Source organism: Moschus berezovskii, chromosome 2 (genome assembly GCF_049115385.1).
Source record: "Moschus berezovskii isolate FMDL1 chromosome 2, NW_MosBer_1.0, whole genome shotgun sequence".
In the NCBI taxonomy this organism is placed as follows: Eukaryota; Metazoa; Chordata; class Mammalia; order Artiodactyla; family Moschidae; genus Moschus; species Moschus berezovskii.
This window is the reverse complement of record NC_142461.1, coordinates 47,860,990-47,870,956: the sequence shown is the minus strand read 5'-3', so window position 1 is coordinate 47,870,956 and position 9,967 is coordinate 47,860,990.

The following is a 9,967-nucleotide window of genomic DNA, read 5'->3' as shown; positions in this document are numbered from 1 at the left end:
CTGAAGATAACGATGAGGGAAAACTGAGGATCCATGAGATTAAATTACTTGCCCAAGATAGCCCAGAGCACTGCAAATTTTATTAAAATTGGAAATTTTTTATTGAGGTATAATTGACATATTATATCAGTTTCAGTATATGACATAATGACTTGATATTTGTATATACTGCAAAATAATCACAATAATAAACCTAATCCATCACCAAACATAGGAAAAATTTTTCTTGTGATGAGAACTTTTAAGATCTACTCTCTTAACAACTTTTAAATACGCAATACGGTATGATTAGCTATAGTCACTATGCTATACACTATATTCCCAGGACTTATTTACTTTATAACTGGAAATATTTACCTTTTGACCTCTTTTATCCATTTCACCACTGCCAACTCTCCATCTTTAAGAACCACCAAGCGGTTCTCAAAATATATCTATGAGACAGTATTTCTGTCTTATTTCACTTAGCATAATGCCCTTAAGCTCCATTTATGGTGTGACAAATGACAGGATTTCCATTCTTTTTATGGCTGAATTACATTCTATTGTGCATATACTGCTTTTTCTTATCCTTTCATTCATCTGTGGACATTTAGGTTGTTTCCATGTGCTGATTATCAGAAATAATGCTTCAATGAACATGGGGGTGCACATATCTTTTCATACAAAATTTCAAATTTTCTTTTCTTCAAATAAATATCCAAAAGTGTTATGCTGGGTCATATGATAGTTCTTTTTCTTAATGTTTTGAGAGCCCTGCATGCTCCAAGACACTGGAAATTTTAAAGCCAGGTTTAATCCTCAAAATTCAGCTATCATAAAATGCTGACCTCATATGTTACCTGCTTGGGTTCTCTCAAGGTCTTTAGTTAAAGGAATCCTTTTGAAAAAAAATCAGATTTGTGGTATGGAAGAGTTTGAGGGAACTAAGAGTTCTCAGAGGGTGTAGATTCTCCTATTAAACAAACAGACAACATGTTTCCTTACATTATTCAATTCAAAACAATGATCTGGGGTTCCCATGTGCTAGACACTATGCTCAGTGTTATAGGAAAAACAAAGATAAGTGAAATCAAGTTCTACTTCCCAAGAAGCTCAAGTGCTAAGTCGCTTCAGTCATGTCCAGCTCTGTGTGACCCTCTGAGCTGCAGCCTGTCAGGCTCTTCTGTCCATGGGATTCTCCAGGCAAGAACACTGGAGTGTGTTGCTGTGCCTTCCTCCTGGGGATCTTCCTGACTCAGGGACTGAACCCATGTCTCTACCTGCATTCGCAGGTGGATTCTTTGCCAGTATTCCTCTCCATTTTGGTCTACCAGACATCACTGGATGGCATGTTATCCTAACAGAAGAATTAGGTTTAATGAAAGTAGCAACAACCTGAGTTTTATTAGTTGTAGAGTAATACACAGCACAGGACTTATTAGGACCTATTCCAAATCTATACATTTAACAAGGACTATACCTCATGCGACGAGTTGACTCATTGGAAAAGACTCTGATGCTGGGAGGGACTGGGGGTGGGAGGAGAAGGAGACAACAGAGAATGAGATGGCTGGATGACATCACCGACTCGATGGACATGAGTTTGAGTGAACTCTGAGAGTTGGTGATGGACAGGGAGGCCTGGCGTGCTGTGATTCACGGGGTCGCAAAGAGTCGGACACGACTGAGGGACTGAACTGAACTGACCTGATACATCAAGGACGGAGAAAGCAATGGCACCCCACTCCAGTTCTCATGCCTGGGAAATCCCATGGATGGAGGAGCCTCGTAGGCTACAGTCCATGGGGTCGCTAAGAGTCGTACACGACTGAGCGACTTCACTTTCACGCATTGGAGAAGGAAATGGCAACCCACTCACTGGTTGGGTAAGAACACTGGTTCTCAGCCCTGGTGGGCTGCCGTCTATGGGGTCGCACAGAATTGGACACAACTGATGAGACTTAGCAGCAGCAGCAGCAGCAGCATACATCAAAGAATGCCTTAAAGGGCAGAGGAAGAGCATGAGTATAAAGGAGGAACAGTTGGTAATCTCCCATTTATTTTTAAGATCATTAGAGTTTTATGGACAACTCACATGTTATAGTGGACATTTAAAAAAATTTACCTTCATCCCTTCCTTGAAGAATCTACCCCTTTCATACATGGTGAGACCCCAATGGAGCTATTAATCACAACACAGCCCTGCCCCTATTGGCCATAAGAATAGGCACATGACTCCTCAGATCATCCAATCATGTTCTTCAAGGCACTGTGATAGGTCCAGAGATGTGCCTGTGTTCCAAGTAGAGCCAATCAGAATCCATCTGGGGCACTGATACATAGACAGAAGTAGAAGCTATTTTGTTTACACTGTGATTTCTAACCACAGATCAAAACTGCCCACAATATGGAAAGCCTGTTTAAGTGGAATAAAGCCAGGCAGAGACAAACAGTGCCAAAACTTGGAGAGAGTAACAGGACCCTGATGACATCATTTGAACTCTTGGATATATTTCTTAAACTTTCAGTCTTGTGAAACACACACAAACATAAGCAAAATATTTTGTATGTACTCATATTTTCAGGGTTTGTTTGTTTGATGTAGCTGCAAGTTTAAGAAACAGCATGAGTAGTTATGTTGAAAGTATAAGAAGTTAGATTGAGTCTCTGTTGCTTGGACCCAAGAGTCCTAACTTGAAAAAGAAAATCTATGCTATCCTTAAACCCTGCAGTTAGTGGAGCTGCAGCCTTTAATCTCTTGAGAGTAACGTGGTGCAAAGTAGAGAGCCTGGTACAGCTGCTCCGCTCTTCATTTGCTGTTCCCAGAAGTACAGTTCTCTTGAATACCAGTTCACTGTGTTTCCAGGTCTCTTTCAAAAAGATCTGGTGCAATCCCTGCCAGTCTCCTTCAGTATCAAGGATGTTACTGAAAGCAGCATCTTGAATCCTACGCAACCAAGGCAGCCTTCTACTCCCTATTAGCAATTTGAACAGTTTGCCATCAGGTCTTGGGACTTGACCCTTTTTCTTTGCTCTGACTCCCTGCAGATGCTGAGCAATGAATTGAGATCACTGATCTAAGGTTTCTACCTTCACAAACAGAAATGTTTTAGCTCATTCCTCTTTGTGATGAATAAATAGACTTCCGACTATGAACAATCTGAAAATAAGCATTTTATGGGCCATCACGGACCATTGTTAAATTGGTAAGTCATTAATCAATTTCAATTACGTGGCAGGATGGGAGGATGAGGTCTGGAAATCATCATCAGGCTGATAGGCGGTGTGTGGTGCCCTGGTCTGGAATTTGGCTACTGAAAACATGGAAAAAGTAGCTGAGGTTTCAGCCTCACAAGCTCTGATATTTTACCACTAAAAATAAACATGTGCTCAAGAGACAACTACTATGTAAATACTCCCAGAAAGATTTTTCAGCATCTGCATACAGAAGCTGCCATCCAATACACAGGGAAGCTGGGGGCACAGCACGCAAAGAATGCTTTATCTTTGGTAAGGGGGAGGGGGTGGGGGAGCCAGCATCTGCTGAGTTTGAAGGAAAGGCAAGACAAAGAGTCGCTTCTCTTGTTCAGGCAGGGAAATGAAACGTGATTCATTGTTCTGTCTTAAGCAGCCGCACGTTTACTGTTCCACAACCATGCTAAATCCTGGAGTTTGCTTTTCCATGTTAGAAGCATACTAGGCCTTAGTGTTAGTGTCAGGCTATAAAATACTTCTTGGGAAGTTAAGACATCAACACACCTCATTCTCACTGAGTGTGCCATGTACAGCATATTACCTGGCACTTAGTGGGTGCTTAATAGTTTGTATTTTCCCATTAACAATGTCTAGTGCCCTGTCATGCTCAGTCGTGTCTAACTCTTTGCGACCCCATGGACTGCAGACCATGAGGCTTCTTTGTCCACTGAATTTTACAGGCAAGGATACTGGGGTGGGTTACCATTCCCTTCACCTCGGAATCTTGGACTTTCCTGGTGACTCAGAAGGTAGATAATCTGCCTGCAATGTGGAAGACCTGGGTTTAATCCTTAGGTAGGAAGATCCCCTGCAGAAGGGAACTGCTACCCACTCCAGTATACTGGCCTGGAGAATTCCATGGACAAAGGAGCCTGGCAGGCTACAGTTCATGGACTCGCAGAGTCGGACAGGACTGAAAGACTTTCACTTTTTCTCTTTGGGATCTTACCAACCCAGGGATCCATCCCACATCTCTTGCATCTCCTGCATTGTTATGCAGATTGTTTACCACTGTGCCATCTAGGAAGCCATTTTTCCATTAATAATGTCTACTTAAGGTAAATATCCCAGACCACCTGACCTGCCTCTTGAGAAACCTGTATGCAGGTCAGGAAGAAACAGTCAGAACTGGACATGGAACAACAGACTGGTTCCAAATAGGAAAAGGAGTACATCAAGGCTGTATATTGTCACCTTGCTTATTTAACTTATATGTAGAGTACATCATGAGGAACGCTGGGCTGGAAGAAGCACAAGCTGGAATCAAGACTGCTGGGAGAAATATCAATAACCTCAGATATGCAGATGACACTACCCTTATGGCAGAAAGTGAAGAGGAACTCAAAAGCTTCTTGATGAAAGTGAAAGAGGAGAGTGAAAAGGTTGGCTTGAAGCTCAACATTCAGAAAACAAAGATCATGGCATCTGGTCCCATCACTTCATGGGAAATAGATGGAAAAACAGTGGAAACAGTGTCAGACTTGATTTTTGGGGGCTCCAAAATCACTGAGGATGCTGACTGCAGCCATAAAATTAAAAGACGCTTACTCCTTGGAAGGAAAGTTATGACCAACCTTGATAGTATATTAAAAAGCAGAGACATTACTTTGCCAACCAAGGTCCGTCTAGTCAAGGCTATGGTTTTTCCCGTGGTCATGTATGGATGTGAGCGTTGGACTGTGAAGAAAGCTGATCGCCAAAGAATTGATGCTTTTGAACTGTGGTGTTGGAGAAGACTCTTGAGAGTCCCTTGGACTGCAAGGAGATCCAACCAGTCCATTCTAAAGAAGATCAATCCTGGGTGTTCATTGGAAGGACTGATGCTAAAGCTGAAACTCCAATACTTTGGCCACCTCATGTGACGAGTTGACTCACTGGAAAAGACTCTGATGCTGGGAAAGGTTGGGGGCAGGAGGAGAAGGGGACGACAGAGAATGAGATGGCTGGATGGCATCACCGACTCGATGGACATGAGTTTGAGTGAACTCCGGGAGTTGGTGATGGACAGGGAGGCCTGGCGTGCTGTGATTCATGGGGTCGCGGAGAGTCGGACACGATTGAGCGACTGAACTGAACTGAAGGTAAATATGACTTGTGAAAATTGAAACATTTTAGGCTGCTAAATTAGAACACAAATACTGTAAAATCAAAGGACTCTTTCCTTTATCACAGGATCATTTTAACTGAAAGTTCCCTCTCTTGGGGTAAATTTAAAATGCGCAATTTACATCCAACTTTTCCATGATACTTTGAGAGTAAGAAATAGGACATATATTTGTGTGTACCATTTTGCCTACATCCAGTTTTGTGAAGGAAGGGCTAAAGGAAGAACTGGCTGAAAGAACATTTAAAAAGCTTTTAACTTAAAATTAAGCTTCGGGATTATCTGAGGTCTTCAAATATTCATACAAATTGTATTCTTCATTATAACAGGTCATGGGAGAGATTTTGTGATGCTTAAGGATTTTACTGCACAGCGTTGTGACAGGAAAACCTCCAGAATCATCAATTTATGGATTTATGGGGTTTGAATATGAATTCTTGCCACAGATCACAGACTCATCATGATGGGGAGTTGCTTTGGCTGAGCTATGCGAGACATGAAGACCCCTGCCAAGATAAGGAGGGCTGGGGAGACATATGTGAAAGGGAAAGAACATGTGCTACTTGATATTCTGCCTTCTTGGTTTGTCTAGAAGCCTAAACCTGCCTCCCAAAGTAGATCAGCCTTCCTAGCCTCCCAGTTGAACCCAGTTCCTCACCAGCCCACCCCTGCCCTAGGCTGTGGTTATTCACATCTGTCCTGGAAGTTGCTATAATGAAATGCTCACTGGAGATAACAGAGACTTGTATTTCTATGGGCTTCTTTCTAAATTTAGCAGATGGTTTAATTTCTTTTCTCTTGTTTTGAGTTTGTTTATGATTCTGTGTTACCATAATATTACTTAAGGAGGGTTGAGGTTTTTCATGGATTCTGACTACCTGAAGTCTGATTTTTACTTTCAGCATTTACTGAGTAATATTTCTGACTACTAGCTAGCTCCTTCCCATGCTTGTTCCCTACATTAGAATTTATGAGAAATCGTCACCTAATTCTAATGTCTAGTAAGTCTGTCATAGGAACTAAATGTCAGAAGCTCAGAATTTTAGAAACAGTCCTGTGACTAATTAACTCCATAGGCTTGACCAAGTCCTGGACTCCAGGATTCTTGTGAAGGTTAATTTTATATATCAATTTGGCCAGGCCACAATGCTCAGGTTTGTGGTCAGATGTTATTCTGGATGCTTCTGTGAAATATTTTTGCAGCAGTGGACTTTGTATAAAACAGGTTGCCCTCTATAGTGTAGGTGGGCCTCATCCAATCAGTTGAAGAGAATAGAGCAAAAAGACTGATGATCCTGGATCGGGAAAGAATTCTGCAGCAGACAGACAACCTTTAGATTTGAACTGCAACAACAGCTTATCTCTGGATCTTCAGCTGCTGGGACTTGCCAGCCTCTATAATCATGTGAACCAGTTCCTTAAAACTCTCTCTCTTTTTTTTCTTTTTTTAATTTATCAGTTCTTTTTCTCAGAACACTGACTAACACAATCTTCTTTTTTTTTTAAATTATGGAATCAATTGAATCCATTCTATAGATACTATGATGAGCTAAACAAATAATGTGTGCAAAAGAAATATGAAATAAATAAAGCACTGAACAATACAGGATTTTAAAAAATTATACCTTCAACTCAAGAGTGTATAGTTAAAATTCGCAGTTTACTTAAAGATGAGCACCAGAAATTTCTTCTTCTGCAAATAGCCCTTGCATGGACTTCTAACCTTCAGTCAGGTCTCCACTATTGGGCTCAGACAAGTCTGACCCAAGTATGGCCCCAAGGGCCTCAGAAGAAGTGGTGCTGTTTTAAGAGGAATATCAAGGTTGTTATCCCTGTTATTTACCCAGCTATAGTTGGGGAGGGGGGTCCTAATTAGTTCCCACTCTCTTCACCAAGGCACACAGGGGTTTTCCAGGTGACCTCTGATTTCATGAGGTCTTTACTCACCAAGACTGGACTGATGACACAGTGACTTCTTTGTTCATTGATTTAAAAAAAACCAAACCTATTCCTCCAACAAAGCTTTATAGAAAATCTATCATGTGCCACAAACAGGGTTCAAATATGATGAAGACATCATTCACATGAAAATACACTGTCCAAGGGAGATGATGTGAGACATTCTCAAGTTCCTAAAATCAAGAATATGGAAGTGCCTTTATAGCTTCCCAGCTTTTCTCCTGAATCTTTTTTTTTTTTTTTGCTCAGTCACATAGTATCTATGAATATGTTCACATCACAAGTTAGCCACTTTTTCAGCTTCACTAAAGATTAAATTAACATCTTTTATAAGTCACGTTTTTCTTTATAAATAGAAATAATTGCTATGTTTATTATGCTTGCTCCTTTAGCAGAGCAGAACCTTACATGGACCAATGGACTGGTTCAAAATTGGGAAAGGAGGACAACAAGGCTGTATATTGCCACCTTGATTATTTAACATATGCAGAGTACATCATGCAAAATGTCAGGCTGGATGAATCATAAGCTGGAATCAAGATTGCCTGGAGAAAAATCAACAACCTCAGATATGCAAATGATACCACCCTAATGGCAAAAAGTGAATAGGAACTAAAGAGCCTTTTGATGAAGGTGAAAGAGGAGAGTAGAAAAGCTGGCTTGAAACTCAACATTCAAAAAACTAAGATCATAGCATCCAGTCCCATCACTTCATGGCAAATAGAAGGGAATAAAGGGGAAGTAGTGACAGATTTTATTTTCTTGGTTTCCAAAATCACTGCTGACATTGACTGCAGCCATGAAATTAAAAGACGCTTACACCTTGGAAGAAAAAACCTGTGTGTGTGTGTGTATGCGTGCACACATGCTAAGTTGCTTTAGTCGTGTCTGACTCTTTGCAGCCCCATGGACTGTAACCCACCAGGCTCCTCTATCCATGGGATTATCCAGGCAAAAATACTGTTTTTTTACTGTGTTACCATGCCCTCCTCCAGGGGATCTTCCTGACCCAGGGATTGAACCTGTGTCTCTTATGTCTCCTGCATTGGCAGGTGAGTTCTTTACCACTAGTGCCACCTGGGAAGCCCCCATGAAAAACCTAGACAGCATATTTAAAAAATAAAGACATCACTTTGCTGACAAAGGTCCACATGTATAGTCAAAGCTATGGTTTTTCCAGTAGTCATGTATGAATGTGAGAGCTGGACCATAAAGAAGGTTGAGTGCTGAAGAATTGATGCTTTTGAATTGTGGTACTGGAGAAGTCTCTTGAGAGTCCCTTGGACAGCAAGGAGATCAATTCTAAAGGAAATCAATTCTGAATAGTCTTTGGAGGACTGATGATGAAGCTGAAGCTCCAATACTTTGGCCACCTGATGTGAAGAGCTGACTCGTTGGAAAAGACCCTGATGCTGGGAAAGATTGAGGGCAGGAGGAGAAGGGGATGACAGAGGATGGGATGGTTGGATGGCATCATCTACTCAATGGACATGAATTTCAGCAAACTCTGGGAGATCGTGAAGGACAGTGAAGCCTGGTGTGCTGCAGTCTGTGGGGTCACAAAGAATTGGACGTGACTTAGCCATTGAACGACAGAACAACGTAACATAATGAGTGGTGAACAGAGGACTAAGGTAGTTGATGGGTTAGTAGATTCTTAGTCTCTTTCTCATCTTTGTGATTGAATCTACTCTCCCAACTGCCAGCCTCCTAGAAACTCAGTCATATCTCACTGAAGGTTTAACACAGCCTGAAGTGCATCTCTGATCAGAACATATCCTAGAATCAGCTCACAGACTACTAAGGGTTCACTCGTTTATATAACAAGTATACATTAATAGTGTTAGTTCAGTTGTGTCTGACTCTTGGCATACATTAATACCTACATTGTGGTAGAAACCCAGGAGGGGCACCCCTTGGCAGTTCAAATAAATACCAAGTTCAGTAGCCTGGCAGCTGTGTTAGTCACTCAGTCATGTCCAACTCTTTGTAACCCCATGGACTATAATCCACCAGGTCTTCTCTGTCTATGAAATTCTCCAGGCAAGAATACTGGAGTAGATAGCCATTCTGTTCTCCTGAGGATCTTCCTGACCCAGGGATTGAACCCAAGCCTCCTACATGCAGGCAGATTCCTTACCATCTGAGCCATCAGGGAAGTTGAGGGCAGTTGAGGGCCCCACCTTATGGTTCCAGCCTCCTTTTGGGGTGTATCTTTACATACCACACACTCACCTTCCAACCACAATCCTTGGTTCCAAGGATTCCTTGTACCAGTCTCAACCTCCAGGCAGGTCTGAGCAGGACTGGAATCCCTCCTTGTCTGCAACACCAAAGGGAGAGCCAACCTTTGATCTCAGCCCTCAGGCAGCATTTGTGATGCTGATAATACTGGAGAAAGGCCTTGGAAAAGAATAGGGGAAGCTCTGGGCTGAGAACAGAGAGAGCAGAGTTCAAGACCCTATTCTTCCTCTTATTGCTTTTGTGATTTGAACTAGTCACTTAATCTTTCTGAGCCTCATTTGTATAATAAAGAGATCAAACTAGATTGATCTAAAATCCCTTATGGCCCTATTGAAGACTCCAACCTACATGATTAAAGAGAGAAGAGAGACAGAACTGCTACGTTTGACTGCATAATGAGCCACAGGGTGTACTGAATGGTTC